Source organism: Dromaius novaehollandiae, chromosome 1 (assembly GCF_036370855.1).
Source record: "Dromaius novaehollandiae isolate bDroNov1 chromosome 1, bDroNov1.hap1, whole genome shotgun sequence".
NCBI lineage: Eukaryota > Metazoa > Chordata > Aves > Casuariiformes > Dromaiidae > Dromaius > Dromaius novaehollandiae.
The window spans coordinates 128,991,556-129,018,494 of record NC_088098.1 but is presented as its reverse complement, the minus strand read 5'-3'; the positions used below and the strand labels follow the sequence as shown (position 1 = coordinate 129,018,494).

Here is a 26,939-nt window from a genome sequence, read left to right as displayed (position 1 = left end):
GTGCTTACTTTGGCACAGAAACTTGTCCTCCTGCATTATTTGCATGGGATGGCAGCCAGCTTCAAAGTATGGACAAAACTCCACTAGAATTCCCTTCATGGAGAGTTTTCAGGACTTTTGGCCCTCTGCCTTTCTTAGCAACACCATAAATCTTCTGGGAGCCATCAGCAGAGGGGAGACAGGCTAGTTTTCCTCTCTTCTGTTTCCTATCCCATTGCAGTCTTTCAGCCAGAAGATGTATCGGCCAAGGCTTACATAGAGGGAGCTGGTGTAGTTCCAGAAATGAATTTGTACTATTGAATTCTGTCAGCCCTGCAGCTTCACTCAGACAAAAATGTTACTGAAGTCAATAAGCTTGCAAGGACTTGCAGAAGTGGAGTGATATGTTGTTGGTTGTGCTTAAGAATGAAGCAAATTTTAGGATGAAAATCAAATGGGTCCAGCATTGGTCATTTTTATTTTTTAGCTAAATGTAGAAAAGTAGTAGTTCCAGTCTAATATCTTCTTTTCATATGTATGACTTTCTCCAAAATCTTATTTTTTGCCTGAATTATGTCTTCATCTGTTTCATCTTTGATCATTAATGTTTTCTATAGTACCCTATTACGGTGGTATAGAAGTCCCCAATCCAGCACAAACTCTTGCTCCTGCACAGTTCTTGCTGGTTTCTGTGAGGGTCCAGCATCTCACTAAATTTTATTGGGTCCCAATTCTGTTTTTTTCTGCAATTATTTCTAATATAAATATAAACATTTAATAATGTTGATGCCTACCAGCTGTAGAAGTGTCCCTACACTGAGAAATTTGTTTGCATGTAGGCACTTATTTTTCATTGCCTTGCATGTCTAATAGTTTATAACCATGAAGAGCAGGGCCAAAGCGTGTATAGAACACTGAGCTGGAATAGCTGGAGTTTTATACCCATTTTTCACTGGCATAAATAACTACACAAGAGGCTTTTTCTTTGAATAGTATGACAAGTAACTGCCTCAGTTACATCTCTGCAACTTGAGTGACACCGGAGCATTCATAATGTATGTAACTGAGTCCTGAATTTAGCCTAGAAATTGTGAGGCAGCTTAAATTTTGTCATACACATTATTTTGCCAGTAAAGTCAAAATATAGCTGTTTTGAGACATTTTCTCACCAAGATGCAGAACACCTCTGTTTTGCTGTCCAAGTGTTCCTTTAAAACAGATCCTTTAGCTCGTATACCGCAATTGCTTCCTAAACAATAAACAGCAGAAACATATTTCCTACCCAATACGTTATTTGTTCATCCTCTCCAAAGTATTTTAAGTAGATAATTAACACCGGATAATTAGAAGCGTCTTTATTCTGTATTATTATACAGTCTATTATTTTTCACAGTAATCTGATTTATTTTATCCAAAGTTGTTTAACATGTATCTTTGTAACAATTTAATTTGCATGCATGATTGGTACCTCCTTCACTCAGTAGCCTTCATTTTGTGAGATGCTCAATTAGTCACATAAGGCTAAACAGGCAAACTCACAGCATTCTTTGAGTACCCTTTGCTCACTAAAATCCTTATATAGGATTTAGAAAATACACTATCCTTAGGGCTTAACCTCCTGTGCAGCAACACAGCTGATAGAGACAGATAATGCACCTTAGGGGAGCAATTGCATAGCCATTACTTCATATCAAAAGGAAGCATTTGCTGAAGATGGAGGTATCTGCTACCCCTTTGTATCTTTTCCCACAGCTTTACAAAAAACACAGCATGTGCACAGTTAAGCTTTCCACATCCTGGGGTTCTACACATTTTCAGCAAAAACTTGCTTCCTACTCCCACTGCTAAGCTGTGGTAGCTTTAGTGCTGGGGGGCTGCATGTTTCTAAAACAGAGTGCAGGATTTTGCTCTGCAGTATTAGCTTTGAAGTGAAGAACAGGCACTATATACTGAAAGTATGTAAGCATGTAAGTATTCTATGAAGAAATTGCATTTGGTCATTTTCATGAAAACAAATACGTTTTATGAGCAAGCCATTTAGAGGTTAGCACTCATTTTCAGATATTAGGTAAGGTGAATTAAAACAGACAAAAAGTAGTTCGTAAGTTAATACTTCTACATTGGTGTCATCTGAATGTTTCCTTTTTAACACAAATATTGCTAGTAAGAACTTATTTCCTAAGTGAACATCAACTTTGTTAACAGTTTTAATTCAAGCCATGCAGAATAATGGGCCATGTTCCATATATAGTCACACATGAGGCTTCAGCAGACAATAAGGTGGGAAAAAGTAATTTCATGCTGTCTCTGCACTCTGAATTTTGGGCTTGATCGGGTCTGCTTGCTCCAGGCCAAAGAGCCTCGGGGTTTGAAGTCATAACTGTATAAAATTCAGGGTCTATCTAAGAAGAAATAAAACTCAACAGAGCTTGGCACTACTGTGAAATGTTTCTGTGATGGGGCCAAAATCACCTTTGGTTATAGGTTGTAGTTTTGATAACTCACTGAAGTGAACTGTGTTGCCCAGAAGGGGCATCCGAGACAATTTCCCATGCCTTTGATGCTCACTGATCATTTTGGTAAACTTTATTCTTCCTGGCTTCACTGAATTTTTCTGTTAAGATAGGTCTTAGTAGATGAATCTTGTGCTGTGCTGTTTCTTTGTTTATCCTGTGGTCCATTTCTCTCTGATTTAAGGAGTCTAAGAATATTTCTTACTCTATTCCACTAGAATATGTAGTGAAGTAATTGCATCTTTCTTTTATACCACAGCTATACCTTTTCTAGGTTCTTTTGTAACCTTGCTTCCCCCACACAGCTTTTTCTTCCATCTTCCTTCTAATTCACTGTATCTTAATGACCAAAAACATTAAAGTACCAGGCAAGGAAGTATTGAGGAGGATTAAGAGAAACAGTAGCCACGAAATAAGCCAGATTTCCAAAGAAAAGGAAGGGGCTGAAATGCCAGCCTTCAATATATTGTTAGAGAGAGCCCTCTCTCATAGAAATTTTAAATGTTTGAAGGAAGGAAGGATGAGTGTTTGACTTTTGCTTTCTCGTCATCTCCACATGTCTCTTGGCAACTAAATTCACTTATTTTGATTTATAACAGCTTAAGACTATCCTGACAAAAATAAAGGCTGGAAAAAAGAGAATAGTGCATTCTTTATAGTGCATTTTTTCCATATCAAATGGGTCATATGGCCATGGACGGTAGCCCTAAGGCTACCTATGAATAGTTTTGTGAGAAATTTGAGACACAGACAAGAAGCAGGACCAGTGCAGAGTTTCTTTGACTTTCTCTTCCTTTTGGGAAAGGATGTGTGAAATTCTCAGCTAAACGTGATCCAACAAAAGGGGAGTATAACTAGCAAAAAGGTAAATGTAAATAGATGAAATGTGCATTTTTCCCAAGGTTGTGAATCTTTGCTAAGTCAGAGGACTTGGGGTTGCATGAGATCTATGATGTAAAGAGAATTTAATGGAACTTTTTTACTGTCAAATGCTGATAGTACTTCTGTTAGACTCCAAAAACAAATTCAGAACATCTCTTGGGGCAATATCTCTTCCCCTCCCCCCTGGCAAAAAGACAAACCCCAAACACAACACATCTAAATGGCTTTGTAACTTGCACATGCATGTCTGTTAACAGATTTGAGTCAAATTTTCTTCTCAGTTACCCAGCTAAACCTAGAGGTTCACCCCCACTTTGATATATGTAATTCTGGACCTTTTCCTTCCAGCAACTTCTCCTGGTACCAGAAGTATGCAAGTATGATTGCCTCTGCTTTGGGGGGATTTTAGGTTGTGGACATATGGATCGTTTCTAGTGACTGATTCTGCAGTTATCAGCCTCTCTTCTGATTCTTTCATTGATATTACAGCCCACTGCACATGAAATCACATTCACATGACAAATCTGGAATAGAACTGCCTTCCCTGCTATCATTAACTTTCGTTCATCACGATGTTTCAGTGAACTGCCAAGCTCACTAGTAGTAATGAGATAAATATAACCAACTGAAGTAACAACACAAGTATAAGCAGCAGCTTTACACTTGGGAAAAGGAATGACAGTTCTGAACAGCTATCACAGCAGTCACTGATATTAGCCTAAACTGTTTATGTTGACAAGATTTATAAAGGAGGCTTGTTACATCCCAGTGGATTCACGTGTTATATACGTCCACTTGTAAGTGGTTGGAACTTCCTTTTGGCATTATAATGGATTAAGAGTAAAGAAGCTACATAAGCCAAATTCACTCTTGCTGTAATTTATGCAATTGACTTTTCAGAGGATCTGGCCCAAAGTACACATTTACTCTCTTCAAAGTTAGAGGTTTTTTATTTATATTAGTGAAACAGTGTTATGCTTTCCCTGGTTTGCTCAGGATTTATGCTGATATAAATATACAAGGGGTACAGAACCAGGTTTCTAATGTAACTACCAAGGTACTTAGTACTGCAGAAGAAGGTCTAAATATTTATTTCAACTAGTCTTGTAAATCTGAAGTAATACTGACTAAATCAAAATCGCTTAGTTTGACAGAGAGGAAAAGTCAATACCTCACACAGAATGTAGATGGCCTTCAGCACACACAGCAGTAAATCTGTGCTATCAGGCAGCATGAGACTGCCTGACTACTGATGAGACAAAATGTAAAAAAACGATGCAATACACTGGGGAAAAAAAAAGTGCAAAACAGTTCTAACAAAGTAACAGGGGAATGTCCCTGCTAAGCAAAGGCTAATGACCTAGGGTAGATGTTAGTCTAACCTGTCACTATATGTCTGAAGCAACTCTTTTGGCTTCACCAGTGTAACCGAGAGCAAAATATGTTTGGTATATCTTTAATGAGGCCAGCAGCCTTAGGACAGCAAATTGGCCCTAATGAGAGTTAGTAATAACTCTGTAAGCTGTATGTCAAAAGAATCTGACTTTTTCACATACTGCCTATGAGAGTGCGGTTGCAGATAGTGTCAGTATGTCTGTGATTCTCATTATTCATGTAAGCATGACACCTTCTTTGTTATGCTTGCTAACGTTGTACATTAATCTACTTTGCAGTTTTATGTCAAATACCTTTTTGAAATCCAAGTAGATTATGTCCTTTAATCACTTTGCCCAGTCTGTGTTCCTTGTGATCTCATATCTTATTAATATCTTTAGGATCCTGCCTACCACCAAGGTCAAACTGGTCTATAATTTCCTAGCTCCACCCCAGGCCTTTTAAAAGAGGATTATATTTGTGTAACTGTGATCCTTCAGTAACTGCCTTCTTTCCAGAAGTCTGTGAAGAATCTTTCACCTGTTTTATATGCTTTTGAATTCTGAAGATTTCTAGAAACCCTGAAAATGCCGTCCATCTTTAGCATTCTAATTTGTCCCAGTGCTGTTAGATCTGGGCTGCTCGCCATTAGAAGTTTTCCATATCTGGAATCATCTCAGTTCTTCTTCTTACGCAGAAAGTAACTCACTTCATTTTTCATTTATCTCCTTATAGTGTTGGGTTTCTGAAAATATCCATCTAATCTTTAATCAAAGCCTTCATCATCTTTTGCACTTTTGTGACTGTAATGAAACTTTTACCATCAAATTGTGGGGAGGATACAGGATTGCTTGGGTTATACAAATATTCTTGATCAGATTCTACTTTCCATACATTTTACAGGGGCAAATCCAAAATAACTGCAAGGAAAGCAGTAAATATTTTTGCTGATTTGTTGACAACAGAATCATACCTATGTCTGTTCTTCATTGTATCCTATCTTCTCTCTGTATACCTATCAGAAGTTATTTAGTAGCAAGACCATTTTGTTTTGTTATCTGGTACACCTCCAAGCATAGTGACGGAATTTAATAAACAAAATTAAATAGTTACAACAGCACAGTAAAGAACAATTCATAGGTTACAGGCTAAAGTTGGTCATGATGAAAAGGCATCGGATAGAAATAATGTCTTAGTAAATTCTGTAGGTATATACTTAGTCCAGATTAAAGTAATCACATTTGCAACGATGAAAATGATCTGTAGAGAAAGTTAATTAAACAAATAGCATCCCTGCCAGCAGCTTCAACAGAAATGCAAATGTGCAAAAAGACACATCAGCAGCAGAGACCATACCTGTCATAATTAAAACTGACACTGACACAATAATGAGACACACAGAAATTTTGACATTGTATTATTAAGTCTATGTGTGACATGAAAGCAAACACGAGATTTTACTGGAAATTCTAGTCTGGAATCTTTTGGGAGAGCTGAAAATACATTGAAAATAAAGTACATGAATTTGCTTTTTTTCAGTTCAAAGGCAATTCTCTTGCCATTTTAAACTTTCCTACCCTGATATTACATGTCAATGGTATGACTAGATACATTTTTGCTTCTTTTTGATTTTAAATCTAAATCTGAGAGAGATTACAGATTCATTTTGCATGCAAAACAGTGCAGATAAGGGCACAGAACATGACACTTACATGGTGTCAGCATTCTCAGTATGTAGCATAGCTTTGAAGGCATGTCACAAATTAAGATCACATTTAACATACTTTGTCTTTACTGAAGCTTATGAAATTTGCCACTAATATTAAAACTTTTCTTTTCTTTTATAGCTCAGCATCTTCATGACAGAATATACATACATGACATGGTCAAGGTTACAGCAGAATGAGCTTATGAAAAATCCTAATTCTTTGTGCAGCCATAATTAGCAATACGGTGGAGGGGGGCAGGTGGTGTTTTTAGTCCTTCCAGTGAAGGAGAAAGGCTTGAGTAGGAGTGGGTACTTCCAGTGGATCAACACCTGGTGAGTGTCTGGAGTCATAGGCAGGGATTTGGCTTCTATACTCATGAGACTATTTTGGAGGAACAAGGACTGCAGAGCAGGAACAGGTTCCATCTGACAAAGTGGAGCAAATGGAGTGTCCTTGCTTGCAGGCTTTCAAATCTATTGAGGAGGACTTGAAACTAGGTAAACTGCAGAAGGTTTATCACAACCTAAAGAGAAGTAAAGGCACAGGGAACAATAAAGAAGTGACAACATGATTGGGGAGTCTCTGGTACTTCAACATGAAAGGAGCAGCATGACTGGACGTCCGTTTCAAGTGTCTGTACACAAACACATGCAGCAGGGGAAACAAATGGAAGAAATTAGAAGGCTGTACAAATGGAAGAATTAGTAGTTGCAAAGCTATGACCTCATTAGGACATAAACAGACAGCTCATATGACTGGAGTGCTGCAGGGGATGGGTATAGGCTCTTCAGGAAGGACAAGCCGAGAAGGCCATGAGGAGGGCTTGTGCTCTATGTATAGGGGTGGCTGGGTGATGAGCGAGTTGAGAGCTTGTGGGTAATGATCAAAGGTCAGACCAACATGGTTAACATTATGTTAGGCATCTGCTACAGTCTATCTGATCAAGAACAGGACGTAAATGAGGCCTTATGTAGGCAGCTGGTGGAAGCCTCACAATTGCAGGTCCTAGTATTCATGGGAGATGCAAGCAATACAGATGATTTCTGAAGCATGCTGAAGGCAACTTCTTGATGCAAGTGATCAAGGAATTGAGTAGAAGAGAGACTCTTCCAGACCTGTTAATCATGAACTAGTAAGAACTGGTTGAAAATGTGGAGGCCAAGGGCAGCTTTGGCTGCAGTGACCATGAGACTGTGGAGTTTAAAATCCTGAGAGAAGCAACTAGAGGTGGTGCTCAATTTTGCAGGGAGGGAGACAGGAAAGCTAATGCTCAGCTGGTGTTGAAAATTGCAAGGGATGTGAAGGGCAACAGGAAGAGTTTCTATAAATGCACCGACAGCAAAAGAAAGGTTAAGGAAAGTGTGGACCCCCTGCTCCATGGGGCAGGAGACATAGCCGCAAGAGACTTGGAAAAATCGAATACTGAGGTATTCAATGCCTTTATTGTCTCAGTTTTCACTGGTAAGGCCTGCCCTCAAGCCTCTCACTTTCTCAAGCCTACCAGCTGCTTATGGGAGTGAAACATTACCACTGTAGAGGAAATTCAAGTTAGGGAGTACTGAAACCAGCTGAACATTTACAAGTCCATGGGACCAAACAGGCGGTTGAGGAAGCTAGCCGATGTCACTGCAAGGCTGTTTTCTGTCATTTGAAAGGTCATGATGATCAGGAGAGGTTTGTGACAACTGGAAAATGGCAAATGTCACACTCATCTTCAAGAAGGGCAAAAGGGGGATCCAGGGAACTACAGGCTCATCAGCCTGACCTCAGTCCCAGAAAAGGTTATGGAACAAATCTTCCTGGAAGCTATTTCCAACCACATGAAGGACAAGAAGGTGACTGAGAACAGCCAGCATGGATTTCCCAATGGCAAATTGTGCCTGACCAATATGATTGCCTTCTCCAGTGAGAAGACTGGCAGTGTGGAAGAGGAGAGAGCTGTGGAAGTGTTTACCTTGACTTTAGTAAGGCCTTCAGCGTGGTCTTTCATAGTATCCTTATAGTCAAATTGGTGACTTATGGACTGGATAAGTGGAGGACAAGATGAGTGGAAAATTGACTGGACTGCTTGGCTCAGAAGGTCAAGATCAGTGGTATAAAGTCCAGATAATGTCAGGTTACTTACGGTGTTTCTCAGAGATCTTACTGTGACCAGAACTGCTCAGTGTCTTTATTAAGGATCTGGAGGAAAAGATGGAGCTCAATCCCAGCAGTTTGCTGGCAATTCAAAATTGGAGAGACCAGCTGATACACTCAGGATCAGCTCTAGAAAAATGGTCAGTGAGTTGGATTGAAAACTGTCTGAACTGTCAGGCTGAAAGCATTGAGATTAGCAGCATGAAGTCAGGCTCCTGAGTGTACCCTGGGGTCAATACCAGGGCCAATACCATTTAGCATCTTCATTAATAACCTGGATGATGGACAGAATAGTGCACCCTCTGCATGTTTGCAGAGGATACAAAATTGAGAGAAGTAGTGGATACACCAGATAATTGTGCTGCCATTCAGAGGGACCTCAACAGGCTGGAGAAATGGGCCAATGGGAATCTTGTGAAGTTCAGCAAAGAGAAGCACCAAGAACTGCCAAGGGAGGCACAACCCCAGGCACCAGTACAGGCTGGGGGCTGGCTGGCTGAAGAGCAGCTTTGCAAAGAAGGACTTGGAGGTCCAGGTGCAAAACAAGTTGATCATGAGCCACCATGGTGCCCTAGAGGCAACTTGCATCCTCAACTGCATCCTCAGCTGTATTAGCAGGTCCTGGGAAGTGATTCTTTCCCTTTAATCAGCATTTATGAGACTGCATATGGAGCACTGTGTCCAGTTTTGAGCTTTCCAGTACAAGAGTGACATGGACATACTAGAAGGAGTCCAGTGGAGCCCTGATAGACAAGGAGAGTCTGCAAGAGCTGGGTTTGTTCAGCCTTAAGCAGAGAAAGCTCGGGGGAGATCTCATTGCTGTCTTCGACTACCTAATGGGAGGATGTAGAGAAGATGGAGCCAGACTCTTCTCAAAAGTGCACAGTGGAAGGATGAGAGGCAACGGGGATGAATTGGGACATGGAAAATTCCAATTAGATATAAGGAAAACCTTTTCACTGTGAGGGTGGTCAAACACTGGAACAGGTCACCTGAGAGGCTGTGAGATCTCCATCCCAGGAGGTACTCAAAAATCCTCTGGACAAGGCCCTGAACAACCACAACTTTTGGACCAGATGAATACCACAGGCCCCATCCAGCATAAATTTTTCTATGATTCTATGATTAAGTGGACAATGTTTAACCTCTTGCTAATCCTATGCTTAAAGTGATTTCAGAGAAATCACACACTCGCGTGAGAAGAGCCTGAGCAATAATTATGCCAAAGCTGAAGTCTAAAAACTTTATTTTATTTTTCCTGTTACAAAAGGATGTAGCTGTATTTTTTTTTCTTTTCATAAATATAAATGACTGCATAAGGGAGGAGACACAAACAGTAGTATTTATTTGGGAAGCAGAAAGAAGGGGTTAAATTCTTCACATTTACCAAGCATAAAATAACAGATAGTAAAAAATTCCTGGAATTGTTTTAACATAGCATCCAGTAGAGGGCAGGAGAAACTACAGAACAGATTGCACACACTTGTTGGTTACTTTTAATTTTATACTAAGAAAAACCTACAAAAGAAAGAAATGTCTGGATTTTACAAACACCTGAATGGGTAAAAAAGGTAGGTTAATGCCTAATTTTAATAATCTTGAAATGGTCCAGCACAACACTGGTCATTTTCAGCAAAGTAATGTAACACAAATTATCTGTTGGTGAAAATAGGTATTCTGAATACAGTAGTCAGAGCAATTGTCATGAGGATATGAGCCTATGTTAATATGCTAATTATTGCAAGAATATAAATATTCATTATAATGACAGTGAACAAAATGTAAGGGTAAATATTCATTTACAAGTAGCAATCAGAAAAGAAATATTTTGCAGTTTGCAACAGGAGAATAGGGATTTTTAGTGATATTTCAGTCAAATAACATCTCACTGAAAACACAAGGATTATTCTCAAATTTACAGTAGGAGTATCCAACACTAATACATGTTCAAAGATTGCACTAGTAAGTTAATGATATTCAGAAACAATAAAAAAGTAGAATTAGCTTAAGGTACAGAGTAGATTATCAGCATAAAGATCTCTGTAAATGGCTGCTGTGTCTTATATAAGCATATTGAAATTAGTGACAGCAGTTTTTACCTGCAGTTAATACCTTGAATTAAGTTAGGAGCGGCAAGTGAGTATAAGTAAATAATACTTTTTACATGTTTTTTAAAGTGGCTGAGAATATAAATTAATCTATCAGAGTTCCTCTGAGATTCAGTTGCGGCTCAGTATTTTTCAATATCAGTTGTAGTTTTAGGCTGTCTTTCAGTAATTTCAAATAAATTCATTTTGCAACTAAGCTGCCGTAAGTTAGGTTTAAAAGGCAGTTTTGCTTAATGGTTATTTCCTCTCTCTGAGAGAAAATAAATATTAAATGTATTTTTGTGAATTAATTTTTGTTACCATGCCAAAGGTATGGTAATAAGGACCCTTGCGGAGATGAGTTTTAAAGGGATACAAAGGGAATAAAATCTACCTGCTATACCACTGTGGATTTTCACAGTAATTTGGACAGCTAATGTATCCAGAGGTAGGAGGAAGTTCACATAAATTCTCACCCAAATCTCATTTACTTTGCCATTCAAAAGAGTCTACAGTTTATAATACATGCAGGCAAAAGTCCTGATAATGATGTAGAATCCTGTTCAAGGACCTCTGAAAACATGGAAGCCAGTCACCTGAAATCATTCAGCCAACCTACTCTTCACTTAGCCTCTGCTTCTTCCCTCAAGCGAAACCACAAATCATAGCACAAGGAGAAAGAAGCAGCAAGCCCTTCCTCTGAGATTAAAAAAAAAAAAAAAAAGGATGGATTTGTGGAAGACTTCCAGTCTATACTGTTTCAAGAGTATAAAGCTTATTTCTGGCTTAGCTGACCTTGTCTCTTTCAAATAGCACATCAGTTATCGTTAATCCTAAATGCTTTTTGTGTAGGATCAGGACCCTTCCATCAAAGGCAGTTCCACATAGATCCCCCAAGGTAAGAAAAATACTAAATTTTGTGACAAGTAGCAAGGATAAGGTGAAAATCCACTAAGGCATCCAGGCTGGACAATTTCTGAATGGTGCTTTTTTTTCTTTTTCTTTTTTTTCTTTTTTTTTTTTTTTTTTTTAATAATTGTCTAATACCTGAGGCAGAGGCAGAAGTGAAGTTCTTCTAAATCCAATTTGGTAGAAACTGGGTTTCTCCAAGAAATGCCATTCATTCTTACAGAAGCTGCCCAGATCCTCAGAATTTAGAAAGAAGGGGATTGCTTTCTCTGTTACGGGCAAGATTTTGCTGCTGGTGAAAGGCAGGGGTAGATGATTCACTGTTTCTTCTGATTGCCAGGTTGAGTGAGAACTAATTGATAGTTGACCTTTTGCTCATAAAGGCAAGGGCTAGCTAGAAGATACTGCCAGTAAACAGTTAATTGTGAGTGGCTGAAGTCTTTTCCCCTCAAACAGTGGTGCATCACACTGCTTTGAATATTCATTCCCTTCATTTTCAAGCACTGAGTAAATGAATACATCAGTTTTCGCTCTTTGTAATTTATGTAATTACCTTTGCAATTTGCATAAGATTTAAGGGGATAGAAGGATTAAAGAGTGGAGAGATTTTCTTCATAAATTTTTAACAACAAAAGTAAAACTATGATTTTGGTGAAGGAAAACAATAAACATTCTTTATCACACTTGAGGGCAGCTGTTACATTGCTTGTTAGTGGATGCTTATAAGCAGACCTAGAAAGCTAGACATTTTCCATTCTGACACTAAGTACCAGAAATGGGAGAGCGTAGAAATTTTTTTTCTGTGTCTTCACAGAGAACAAAAATTGGTTCTACGCTGATTGCAATTCATTTTTTCTCAAAAAAATGGAAGATAAATCTCTGGAAGATAAATAAAAAGCAGCCTTTGGAAAGAAGCATTTACTCCTTAATTACAGCTGTATATTATGTACTAGAGTCTTCATTGGTGGTGGACATTGGTAAAGCATCTAGAACACATTTTATGTTGGGCTACTGTCTTTTGGATGGAATGCTGCTATTACACATGTCTAGGTCTAGCCTAAATAAGTTTTGTATCATCATAGCTACTTTTAAAATCAAAGTAGCTATACTGTAGTCTCTGGCGTGAATACAGTTACAAATGAGTAATCATGATTAAATTAGCAGAAACCATTCTTTCATGGAAGAATGTAGCTAAGCCAGCATAGACTAACTAATGAGAGTTTCTATATTAAAAAAAATCTTTGAGAAAGTAAAAGAAGATCCCTGAGGTAGCAGTATCTTCAGTCCCTTTACAGGCCCGATCAGGGAGCAGTATTTTACTCCTGTTCCTCACTCAATGTTTTGCTCACATTCCTCAATTTGCCATCAAGACTACCTTCACTGACCCATGTACTTCCTGCAAAGATTCCAATTTACAATTTTCTTTATCCATGTCCTAGTCATAATAAGGCTGGTCATGAAATGGGAAACATTTTTACTGCCCCTCTCTAAATGTTTTTCATCAAAATCATCTGATCTGTCAGTATTCAGAGACAAGCTGAAAGCTAAACTTCAGGTCATCAATGACACTAATGTAAGCAGCACAAGACAAAGAAGCAGCGTAAGGCAAAGCAGAATGGGAAAAGGGATGAAGCAGAGAAGTAAAGGAAAGAAGAGAGAATGAAGAAGAGGAAGGGCTGCTCAGGTGAGTTCATTTTGGTGAATTAAGGTGAGAACTTTTACTAAAAAACCACCTGTATCATACATAAGAGCTTGTGAATTTGTTAACTTTCCTGCCTAGCCCTTGAAGTTTTAAATGGAATATATTCTGAATCTAATCCATAACAAATGTATTCCTCTTAATGTTTCTGTATTTCCTTGTAGGTCTCAAAGCTTTTTTTCCGAGGAAACTTGTCTGTCACTTTTAACAATAAGTTTGTACAACTCTAAACATTTTGTGGGACAAAAGTCAAAAGTGGTTAGGAAAATGTGTACCATGGCCTTTGACTTCTTTATGATGAAATGAACAGTAATTTTAGGACACTTCAGATCATTCAGGGGCTTAAAGTTCAAAACATGAGAATTCATCATTTCAGGTGGAAGGATTCTTAGTCATGTGATAGATACACAGGCACAAACACTATGACAGTCTCTTATCTCAGGCTTTCAGACAAAGCGTGCAAAAAGAAAATACTGATTATGACAAGAGAGTAGGCAGTTTTCTTTTCTGTATTATCTATTCTCTATTTCCTACTTAGGCAAATATTCCTGTTGATTCTGTAGTTCTGAGTTCACTAGGCAATATAATACCAGTGAGTTGTCATTTGAGACTCACAGGCAAATATTATGCAGCTTTTTTAAATTCTCCAGCTAAAATTTTTTGGGCCGCTGTTACATGAAATTACATTGTCTGCCTCTAGAGAGTTTTAACACGACATATTCAAGAGTTGGGCATCTATTACCATTTATATTGCGATCAAACCGAAAGCCTGAATTTGAACAGGTACATCAGTATATTGACACATCAGAAGCAATCATTAAGTCTGTGATAATCAGGACATTTTGTTTAAAATACAAATGCAGCACATACTTATATTTGTATTTTGTAATGAACAGTAAATTTGATGGAATAGAAGATAACAATACCAATGTATTTCAGTGTGAAGTGAACAGTTCAGGATAAACAAATGGCTGTGATTTATATTATTACCTGTTGAGATTTACATCTGAAAAAAATTTGTTTAGTAGATTGTAGGATCAAAAGTAGGATGTCTGTGGAAAAAATATCCTCCGCTCTGTTGCTAAGCCTGACTGTATCAAAAGCAATGTAATGTAAAGTGTAGGTCTATACAACCCTAAAAATGTCACCACTAATACATCACGGTTTTGATCTTGCAGATCTAATCAGTTTCTTTCTGTAAGCTATATGAGCATGCCAGTGGTTAAGACAAGTGGACACAGAAAGCAGAGCATATCTTTGATGGTGATAGACTTGGTGTTAGATTTGCTTCAAGGACACTAGAGAGCACTCTCTACATAACGGCTAAGCTTAGACCTTGGAAATCTCAAGGTAAAGGCTTGTTTGCTCTGTAGTGTGCTCCATGGTCATTGCTATACAGGTATCCAATTAATAGGAAATTAGTGGAAAGTACGCTATATATATACCATTATATACCATTAAAAAAATACCATATATTTATACCCATTTGGGGCTTGACCTAATATAGAATTAGTGTGTAGGTAGCCCTTGAAAGCATACAGACTAAAGACAGAATAATGACATAGTGTTAGTCTGGTTTACGTGGATGTAATTCTGTTGAAAACAAGGGGAAATAAAAATAGAGCAGTCCCTTAGATGGAGCAGTCCCTTAGATGTGATCCTGTGTTAAAAAGACTACTCTGAGGGTACACAGCCTTGCAGCAGCAATCAGGGCTGAGAAGGAGACACAGCTGTAACCTCAGCAGCATGGTGGAGACTGTGTTTATAACCCCTCGCACGTTCCTGGTTTTAATCTGTGCTCATCACTTTAAGCCTGCATAGCTCGGATGAGAAGTGATGTGCAGTGTTCATGAGCTGACCTTTTTGCGTTCAGGTGTGTGCAAAAACTAACTAGGAAATGAAGAACAAGGCAGGAAGCACAGGGTCGTCCAGTCATGTGTTCTTGTGATCCCGCCAAGAGATTACTCCAGCGCATTGGAAAAAGGAGAAAAGTAAATGTCACATCTTGGGTAAGAATATACGAGCCCTATCTTTAGAAAGTTCATTTGAGTGAAAGGATTCATGAGCTAAAAGGCACTGAAATCAGTGGATAGTCCAATGGTCTGAAGTCTCATTGACTAAATTCTCCTCTCAGTTGTAGTGATGTAAATCTGGGGTGACTCAGCACTGCAGATGTGAAAACAGAATTCAGATGACTACTTTAACTCATTTTATAGCTTCTATACTGTGTTTTAAAAACTGCGTAGATCTTGAATTATTAAAACCAAAGAAATTAAACAGAAAAGAATTTGGACTGTATTACTTAACACTGTCTTCATTTCACCCTTTCTTTGGTTCTCTTCCTTTTCATTGGGCTTTCTCACACAGAGTCTCTCCAGAGAGCCGTAGTACAAAACAGTTTTACTTTCCTTTGTCAGACTGCTGTTTGTGCTACTTATTTCACAGTATGGGTTGACAGAGCAACACAGCAGCACCTACATCATCCTTGTTATTCTTTCTGCCACATGACAGTGTTTCTGACATAATGTTTTCAAAACTGGTGGCACACAATGACATTTTTCAGACACTTTCAATAAAGATATGCAAAGCAGTTTGTTTATCTTTTCTTTCGTAAGAAGATGATTAGGAAAAAAAGACCCTGCCAAGACAGGGCAGGGTTTTTTTTCTCCACAAGTGTCTGGTTTGGTTACATTAGCTGTGGAAAGTCAACACAGCTTACCTTTCTAGTATATACCCAAATCGGAGCATTTGAGGGCTGAGTAGTGTTTTTGGACCAGTTTGTGATCTCATTTTTTGAAAATTCAGTTCTGAAAAATGGAGGTTCTAAATTAATGGAGATTAAGGCTGAAGCAGGTTGCTACTCAGAGGCTCTGGCTGAGCTGTAGAATAAATGTATTTTGTTGTGTTTGCTGAACCGCTTATCATGGGTGGTGGTCCAGCTGGGCTACACTGTAATCCTCTTTGTGAGTATGCATCCAAGTGTTCATTTCTCAGGTCCCCCTGTTTAGATGTATGCACTGTGAGTAACAAGAAATGTTAATAACAACTTGCTTTCTCACAACAGGTTCACTAGGAAAGTGTTGGCAAAAAGATATCATTATCACAATTTTATGGATGGGAAAACAAGATCACTGAAATCTCCTAGGGCAGCAATGAGCCAGTGCGAATACAGTCTGGGTTTCCTGAGTTAAGTAAGAGAACCACTATCAACTCCCAATAAATTGTGTATAATTTTCTATGAAAGACACTGGCAATGTCTTCTGGACTACACGGACTCTGATAGGCGCCTCTGAAAAGCTTCACATTGGCTCACTCTATAATTTAAGCAATCTCTTTGCAGGAGTCAGAATCTAAGAGTCTGAAAAGCTACATAAGCTAGTGCTGTCCATCTGGCTTGTTCTGCTTGCCCACTTCAGTATGCTGGACTGGCTCTGGACCAAGAACATTTGCTTTTATCAGGAATCACATAAAAAGCTGCAGACTTCATTCTATTTTCCCTGCCACCTTGAGGCTAGATTTGCAGGTCTTTGCTGCAACAGTGTCTCCCAACAGCTAAACCAGCGTACAAGATGAGGCTTAGTCCCTCTGCAAGCCTTTATACATTCTGTTCATGCCTCAGCTTCTTTTCTGTTTTTAATTTTCCTGTCAGGTTTAAATGCTATTTCTGACTCTATGTGACAAGTAGTTTCTCTCCAGTAAAAAAAATCTGGTAGTCACAGCCCCTGATGGAGACTCAGGTGTCCTCAGTTCTGATAGTGCCATTTGACCTGCTGGATGATCTCGGACAAGCTATTTCACCTCCCCATGCTGCCGTTTCTCCTTTTGTGGAAACAGGGATAATGATACAGACCTTAGTTATAAAGTGCTGTGATCTAGCAAAGCTAAATGCTATAAAAGAATGAGAAGTTACTAATTTAAGCAAGAAAGCATTTTACCTTGACATACCAAGCTCTTAAGCCTCATTGTGCCCTAGTTTGCAGCTGGCAACATAAACGGCTGATCCAGGCTCTTTGGAGCTCATAGTTAATTATGAGGCAGATTATGTGTTCTGCTGAGGCAGGTTGTTGGTTCAACTATACAAAGACTTAATTCTGCATTAGCAACCCTCATTCTCTACTAGCATAGGAGTCTTCCTCATATATAAGGAAAACTGAAAATCCTTAAACATTTCTCTGTGATAATCACTCTATCAGAATAACAGTGGCACCTCTGCCAAAGACTAATACTTAATACCCTGGTACCTATCTGTTCAGCCTGAACTGCAATCATGAAATCAGTTTCCAGTTTCCCCGGAAAATGCTTTCAAAATGCCAGCCTCAAAAATGAACTTAACAGTCTTCAACTCACACTTTTTTTGCTGAGAATCCAGGTTGCCACATTTGCCAGAAAGTCTGATTTAAAAAGGAATTGCTCATCCAGAACTGACTCAATAGGGCAGCTTGCCTAAACTGGCTTAAATATCCTATTGGCAGAGGTCGGTAAGATGTCAGAGTTAGAGGTGATAGTGATGGCGATGAGTAAAACTGCTCAACAGTTTCAAACACCCTTCTGTCAGCTGCCCCTTCTCTATAGGCTCCTTCTTCCCATCTTTTCTCTGATCAGCTGTCGGTGTGGATCCTCATCACTTGTATTTCAGATGAGTGATGTTCGCTTTCTCCCCTTAGTCTCCCAGTGGCAACAGAGGCACCATTGGAATGTTATCAGTGACACCACTGGGCTACTGGATGGAGAAAGAGCATTAGAGCATTTCTTGTGCCTTTCTGACCCCCGGTAGCCAAAAGAAGCAACTGAACAGTAAGACCTGCTTAGTCCCTCTGGGTTTGTGGTAAAGCATGTTCAGTTACACTCTGACAATGGGGAATATGTAAACAGGAGAGCTGTGAGGTGATGAAGTTCATTTATAATGTTTGAAAAATTCCCTGTTAATCCCTAATAAGTCATTACTGTCTATAAACAAACTCAACTTTTTGGTGCTCGTCCTTTACAACACTTGAGCGGATTCTCTTGGCAATGATCAGGACACACTGCTGACACCAGAGTGACCCTCTCTGTCATACTTCATTTCTTCACTACAAACACTTTCCCTTAATTCCCTGAAACAGCTAGATCACAGTGGCTTAAGCTTAAGATCAAAAACAGGAGACAACTCAAAGCAAGCCTCCAGCCTGAAAAATTTTAGTGCAGAAGTTAAAGTTTACTAAATTATAAGCATCCAAAAAACAAGACATTTAACAGTCTGGCTACATCAGTTGCAGGAGGGACTAGTGGACACAGCTATGACATTGGATTTCAGTGTCCAATTCATACTTAAAAATGGAAATACAAATGACCTTTTATTAAAAAAAGAAATCAATTGGCCTATTCATTACAGCACTTCAGAAAACAGAATGAAATGGGCAGGTCCAAAGAAGGATATTAAACCCCATAACTAAGTCCTGTTTCTCAGTTTTTGGATCCTCAGTGAGCAATCTTTTCACAGAGAGGAATTTCCTTTGAAAAATACATTAAAAGTGGAAGAGAAATGGGGTTGGCCATTTTGTATCAGAGAATATTTTCCCAGACATGAAAATTAAACCAAATGTGGATAACTGGTTTGAAAGATGTCTGACCAAAACCATTGTTATCATCTGGGCACAAGGGGAAAAAATTAAACTTCCTCAGGCAGCTAGAGTAAATATGAATTTATACATAAATTAATACACTAATGATTTATGCACCTGTCCTTTATTTGTTAGTCCTTTTCTCTAGAACTCTTATTTCCAAGGACCTCAGCACATTAAAAAAGTGTCTCTTCATTACTACTTTTTCCTTTTTTTTTATTCTCTTATATCAACCCCTGCATACCAGCCTCTCTCCCCACATTTAGAAAAAGCAATATTCAGTTTGTCACTATTCATATGTTTCAAGTTCAATGCTTTGCAATGCATAGAGTTTGAAATATATCTCAATACCCTCCAAATGGGGATAGTCTCAGTTTCTTCCCATAGCATGCAGCATTTATTTCTAGCTCTAAAAATGTCAGCATGGGTCTTACAGTCAGCACAGCTTCATGCACAAAAAAGCTGTTCCTGTTCCCTTTTAGTTCCCAGCAGCCACTTCAGGCTACATTTAGAAAGTAAAGGATGGTTAGGATTATGCCCCAAGTGTACAGTGTCACAGGGACCCTGCTGCATCCGCACACTTGCTTCCCCTCCCTGAACAGTCCTTGCTGCTGGTTGGGGATCTGTTAACAGCAAGGCAGAGCTGGCGCCCTGGCTTTGCAGGTGGGCTCAGGTAAGATTGCCCCTCCTCATCAGTCTGGCACAGTGCCACTTACAAAAGTATAAGAAAGCATCAGTTAACACTTTTGCTTTCCCTCACTGAGATTACTTCTGTTGGAGACCCTCCTTTGGGATTTCACAGAGAAGGCAACGGCATGGCCCAGGATAGATAAAATAATTCGATCTCTAGACAGAGAGAGGAAAAAATTGTTTTAAAACATTCCTAGCTCCATGCATTTGGATTTGTTACATCCTTTTTGTGGCTTCCACAGTGAAACCATATCAAAAATATCTGAAACAGAGAAACATAGCAGTGTGACGGGGGCAAGGCACTTTGATGCTACATGGTGCTTAGCTAGCACTGAGATGAGCGCATCATATAAATACTTGGAGAGAGTATATAAATGTTTTATTGGCACTAATTTCAGATGACCTGCATGCTGTATTTCTCTTGGTGTGCTATACTCATGTGAGCTCCAATAAAATCTTTATACCCCACTATCCCCTCAAGCATTGGAGACATATTTTCAATTAAAGTTGAGGAAATAAATATCAGTAGTAGAACAGGAGCAAGGGTCACATTGGTAAGAGATGTGTCTTATGTCGTCTTCTCCTTTCCTGTGGTTTTCATATTATTTTTAAGGTGCTGATTTATTCTCTACTTCTGCACATATTCCCTCTCTGCTTTTAGCCTGAACAGTGTTTATCCCACAGAGATTTTCTCTGTAATAAAGCATGAGTGTGAGTGTGGGCTTCACAAGTCTGACCTGCGATTCCTCTACTGCACAGCAAATTACGTTGGGATCGTTTTTATTGCTTTGAGCAACAATAATGCAACAAAAAAAGCATGTGCTTGAATAACCATAGCTTTGCACAGGATGTGTCAAAAGGCAAGATCATGCAGTTTAGTCTTCCTTATGAAATACTTTTGGGAATACAGATGTGGAAGTGATCACCATCGCCCCTGCAAACTGTTCAGTGGACCGCTGATTGAACAATGTGACTAGATTTTTGCAGTATGCTGCAAACACCTAGCATTGCAGGACACAAAATACTGGCCAGCACTTCAAGTAGAGTTAGAGCAAAAATATAAGCAGAGCAGATATAATGTGTCTCAGAAAGAGAGCAGGATATCAGACCAGGCCCCCACCATGGCAGGAGATTAGTTGGATGAGACTGGAAACCCAAGGAAGCAGACTACTCCCTATGCTACAGGGAAAGACAAGAAAATCCTTGTAATATGAAAGCTTTTTCAGAAAATTGGAAATATAAAAAGCCTCTTCTATTTTACCTACACCTAAACTGATACATTATCTACATTTTGGTGCATTTAAAACCTCTGGAAAACTCTGGTCGAAATTAGCGGCTGGTCTTTTGTTTTATAACCACCAGGGGACATCTCAGAGCTTGTATAAAACAGCAACGCTGCAAGTACAACTGAAAAGCAGCATTGCTTCAACAATGCTCGACACGCTTTAAATTCAACACTTTTATTGCCTTGGGGCTTAATTTCAGTCTGTATTTTAAATTGTCTTCCTTTTTTATTATGGTAACTTTGATAAACAATTATTTGATAGGAATTGCTGCTAGTGACCTAAACTGCTTGACATAAGTTTATGCTATTTGTAGTGCAAAATGATTATTTGGTTCATAATTACATACAAGGTCATGTTAAAGAAAGATCAAGTCAGTTAGGAGTGGTTAAAATTCAAAAATTGTAAGAGATCCAAGGTTTTTCTTATGCCTCAGTTTATTCATTACTCAAAGCTAAAACTGAAACTCGTATTTTCATGGTCTCAGAATATTCAAATATTGGTGAAACTAAATAGGCATATTTTCATGTCTTCACAGTGTATACATGTGAAATCAATTTTTTGTTCTCTCCTGAGCTGAGAATACAGTTGTCCTATGCATTTATTTGCAGAGAAAGAGATTTCAACAAACATGTATGTACTTATGTCAGATAAATGGCAAAGACTTTAGCACAGGTTTTATTTCAGACTAGTACTCTGATTTTCCCTTTGCTTTTCTGTTAAAATTAGAAAAGCAGAAATTTCCCAAAAATTTAGGAATATAGGTTAAGTCAAATTAAAATGATGACATAGATCTAGGACTGAGATTTTTTGTGTGTTTTTAAACACATTTTAAAAGCTTTGAGGATTTTTATGTTGCACTGTACCTGAGGATTTGGTAAAAATGTTTAAAGACAAGGTATGTAATGGAAATTCTGGGAAAGCACAAAGTTTAATCTCCTAAAGACCATGGGTTTGAGATATTTTGCAGCATGCATAAATGCAGAGGTGATTAGCTCCACATTGCTGTTGCAGTTGGCAGCTATGACTCCAGGAGCACGTGGTATTCTGGGGACATTTAACAAGCGCTGAAGTGTATGTTGTCTGTCTGAAGTGCGTGGTGTGCTGATTTCCACTAACTTTACCCCTGCAAATAATTCACATGCATATTTGATTTTTTTTCTACCTCAAAGTTTTGAACAAGGTTTTGTCACTGACTGAGCTCTTTAAGAGCCTTGCACTTGTGCAGGCCTGTGCAAGAAGTGGGTATTACTTGGCCTCACAGAGGGAAGCTCTCACTGTGAAACCTTTCAGATAATGTAAAAGGAAGGTTTAGAGACTACTGCTTTGTTCCTCTCTCTTGAATCAACCCTCAGATTGGTCTTTCAGGGTATATATTCTGTTGACTGACAAAAACTGTCTTGTTGGCCATATTTCCTCTGCATTCATAAAGGCGTTACTGTTACCTGGGTGCAGGCCAAGGACCTGAACCATTGCCCACTGAAACTCATGGGAACCTTCTAGCCGGCCTCATTGGCTTCCACCGCCAGCATAGTCAGATGGGTTAAAGGCAGTACTTAGCTTTACTCTGATTTCAGCAATGAAAACTATAATCTTTCCTGAAAGTTTTTCTTGTGTAAGTGTATTGTCTTCAGATAGCTAAATAAACATCACTATGGGTGTTATGTCATCCCGCTTCTGTAACATACACAGAGGCTGTAATTGAGTTTATTATTCAGATGTATTCAGCTAACTAATTGGCACAACATCTGCCTTAGGGACTTTTCAATGCTGTAAAGTCACAATATATTAAATGACAAAAGTGACAGCATTTGGCAGGTTTTTTGATCTGAAACGTGGTTCAGATTTGATTGGTCACAGCAACCAAAGACAAGTCCCATAAACAGGGCCTAAATCTGCAAAACTCATAATTGCAAAGTAGTTTTATTGTAAAGTTACCTCACTGATGTCAATAATTGCTCTGCTTTGAAAGCAGTGCCTGTCACAACTGAGTCAGCTGCGAGTTCAATGCTGTATCTCATTGTCTTTATGAGAAAAGTAGTGTCATTCCTGCAGTGCTTTCTAAATCAAAGGTTGACATACTGTAACAGGATTCTTCAGATAATATCCAGTTTTGAAATGGATGATATGTATACATATACAGACAGAGAAACTTTCATATTTTGATTCACAATGAAAAGTCAAGTCAACTTCTTACCTCATAGTGAATGGACTGGCAGGAGAAGAATGCGTAACAGAGGCAGCTTTCCTGGATTGTGGAAAAAAAATAAAGCAAAATATTTTGCCTTGATATTCTACTGCTGCATACTAACAAAATGTTTCTGATTAAATCTAAGTAACTGTAGTCCCTCTTCAGTGGTCCTTCCTCAAATTCTTTGTTAATCTCAAAACACTGGTGCTCTGAGTAGAGAAATTGCAGAGTTGCCAGGTGGAAAAAAGTGGATAACTCTGCTACACTTTCCTCCTTTAATACCGCAGCTGTTCAGCGGTATGTCTTTGGTGTCTGTACTTGAAAAATAAGCCATTATTTAGGTGCTTTAAGCACCAAGATTTGCTATGCCATTTGCATATTTTTATGTAATATCTCCCCTCATTAGCATTTCATCACATACATGTGAAAAAGGGATCAGCACAGTACTATTCAGATTGATACGTATGACCCTTAGCTAGATGGCAACATTTAGTTGCCTAATACCAAGTCACTAGTTCTTCTGTTCATGGTGGTCACATGCAGAACCCCTATCAGAAAACTAGTGTCAAGTGAAATTGTACTGCGTGTTATCAAAACTGCTGTCATTCTCAAGCAACAAGCTCTTTGGGTGATTTCTGCTAGCGCCCTCTCATGAAGGGGAACACTCAACTTGATGCAGAACAAATCAGATGGTACTAAAACCTTTGAAAATGATAAATCCTGCACAGAAGAGCACTTATAGTCATTTGCAAGTAGGACGTATTTGACACATGATTGCCTTTCAGATTGAAATGATTTCTTTCTAGATAAAGATTTTCTCCCTGTATTAAGTTAATATAACCAGACTGTGTTCGTACAAACACCTGTAATGATTCTTTTTTTCTTACCAGACTGCTGCTATAGCTTCTGACTAGCCTACGTACTTCTTTGAAGTAATGTCAAGTATTTTTAGTCCTAAACGTCATTATAAATAGTCTTGAGAAATGTTGCTAGGGAGGCAGACAAACCTGTGAACTCCTTTCTTCTCTGTGTCTTTTGCAAATTCTTTATCTGAGGTTTTAAAAGATATTTTTAATTTAATAAATGCTGAGCATCTAATATTGTACTTGCATTCCTTTTCTTTCAGCATACATTTTTCAGCACTCCATCATCTGCCTCCACATTGCTCAGTTACTTGCTGTAGTTTGCTCTTTCAGCGCCGAGTGCTCTGGACTTCCTCCACATTCAAACTCTACCTAATCAAACTCTCCACAAACTTCTGCAGAACAAGACTGGGGCTGGTCTCTGCTGCAACGATAAGGAAAAGTTTGCCTTTGGTGGAACATAAATATTTCCCGAAATGAAGCATCCATTTGTTTTATCAAGGTACAAAATAGGACAGATTTAAGAGCATGCATAAGCATTTTGTTGAATTGAGGCCGCAGAAATCAATGGCAGTTTTGTGGAAAACTGAGTACCGCATACATTGCTTAAATGCTTGCTCTGTAGGGTGGACTCTCTAATGACTTTCTGTCTGTAGTTAAGGAAAGTGTGCTTTTTCTGAAAAATTGACACTGTCCCATAACTTCCACAGTCACAGCTTGCTTTATTTTATCCTCTTCTGTGCATCTTGGCTGCAAGACAGGGGGTTTCCGCCCATGACCTCTGTCTCCCCAGCCTTATTCCTTCCAAAGGGAGATCTTCTCTTCCTCTTGCTCGTTTGCAGGGCAGGTGTCTAAGAGACGTCTGTTATCTCCTAGAACGACTCCCTTGCCTCTTTAATCTAAACGTCCTTATTCTAGGCAGCTCTATCCTGAGGAGTAGGTGATTGGTTTCTTAAAAAATGGTTTTTTGTTCCTCAATCTACTGTCTGTCATTCAGAGTTTTATACTAAACGCCATCATAACGGTGTCTGAGCCTGATATTTATCATCCACTAGTTGGGCTTTATGGACACTGTGTTGTCTCCCCATGTGTGGTAGGGAGAAGGGCTGTATGCGCACTGCTTTGAGAAGCATTGTGTTTTCCTCGGTACTTTCTATTTTAGCTGGTTAGTGTTACAAGTGTCGCTGCTGGAGTGGGAGACATCAATAAAGAGGACAGTTCAGAAGTGTTTCCCAATCCAGTCTCGGTCAGTCCTGATCTCTCCCATTCATGCCCATGCCACCACCGCTAGATGAAGGATGCCTTGTTGTCAACACTCACGAGCTTCATCCTGGGCTTACTGATCTGGCTTTTTCTGTGAATTAAGGATCTCCATTATCTATTCGCTGTTAGCACCAGGGGGGTTACTGTGATATTTTAGACAAAGCCCTCTTTTGAGATTTACTGCTTAGCTTCAGTTCTTTCAAGTCTCCTTTGATGTAGAGGGAAGTAACTGCAACTTTCCACACTTCTTAATAACAGTATTAGCTGATTGTAGGTATGTCACGTGGCAGGGCTGTCAGCTATCGTATGTATGCACAGCTGGGTAACATCCACAGAACTGGCTCTGTAGCAGGTGATAGCAGGCTTGACAGCCCAGTTTAGCAGGATTAAAGCATTTCTCCATTATTTTCAATAGATGCAACAAAACCATTTTGAAGTGATTTTTCGTAAGTAACAGTTTTGAAAGTATTCACCACCTCAGGAAGTAGAAAGGCAATCCTTTAAACCAAGAATCACCGGAGAGGAGAAACTAAAATAAAATGAAGTCTTGGATGAGGAGTTTGTGGTATTCAGGGGCTGGGTATGCTGGCAACAGGCCCTCTAAGGAGGGAGCTGCTGATAATCAAGACGTGCAAGCTGCTGCTGAGCACCTGAAGGCTCGCATGACTTCAAACAGCAGCAGAGGCAGGGGGAATAAAAGGGAGCAGGCGATACTGTGTATGCTGTGAGCTGCTAGAATGGGAGTTTGATAACAAAGGGTTATTTCCTCCTAGTAAATTTGATGGAGCATGTACCGATTTTTATTCCTTTCAGTAAGGATTGTATGATTTTTCCAGCCTTTCTCCAAAGGTGGTTTATCCTGGCTTGTTAGACTTTGTATGAAAACACACAAAGTGCTCCAGCAGGCACCTTGTCTCGCCTGGGAGGCAGCTACTAACAGTTTAGAGACAGCAAGGTGCAGGCTTTTAAACTGCCTCTCTTTGCTCGCCATCTAGTTCTGCTTTGTGGTAATGCATCTATTCACGGAAGGGTAGAAGAGAACAGAAGGGCAATTTTAATAAATGTGCTAAAAATTTACAAGATGTGTGAATGTGCATATGTTAATGAAAGTAGTGCAGGTGAAACAATGGCATGTTAATTGGCACACCAGCCCTGAGCACAGGACTGGGAGCACAACCGAATGGCCATGTTGACAGACCCTATTTGTTGTTACCATGTAATTTGCCGTAGTTTTGCTGCCTTCATATTGTATCTGGGCTGGTTTGTTTCTATGTTTTGTAAAAGTATTGATGCTTTTTTGTATCCAAGTGTTTAAGAAAAAGTGAATTCCTTACCTGTGAGTTTCTTCATCTCAGCATTTATTTCACCTATATCCAAACAACGGTGCATAATGAGTTATTGATTCCAACCTCTGGCCATTCTGTTAGGTATGTAAGTAAAGCACCCATTCAGCAAACAGGCAGAATAGAGAGAATAATGATATAGCTGTTCCCTAAGCTGAAAATTATCTCCATTTTCTGGACCATGCCCATACCATTAATAGCTGGGGAAATAAGAAATGTGATAGCTTGAAGAAGTAAAATGTCTTCAACAACTTCTGCTTCAGGGTGAACATCGTATAACTGAGATCACTGAAGGACATGAAAGGTCTATGGACTACCTCATCCTTGCATCCTGTCAAATTACATTCCCTAGAAAAAATAATTTTACATGTAAAATACACTAAAAAATAAAATCAAGTAAGGTACATAAAACTCCAAG

The 26,939-nt window shown here is 39.0% G+C and overlaps 1 long non-coding RNA gene across 1 annotated transcript; it reads left to right on the top strand.

The window, feature by feature from the left end:
• Positions 1-10,106: 10,106 nt before the first annotated feature.
• LOC135329550 (uncharacterized) lies at positions 10,107-26,550 on the top strand. The gene is made up of 4 exons (XR_010391052.1): positions 10,107-10,164; positions 11,533-11,578; positions 13,113-13,273; positions 24,179-26,550. It is a non-coding gene; the product is annotated as an uncharacterized LOC135329550 (long non-coding RNA).
• Positions 26,551-26,939: the final 389 nt, after the last annotated feature.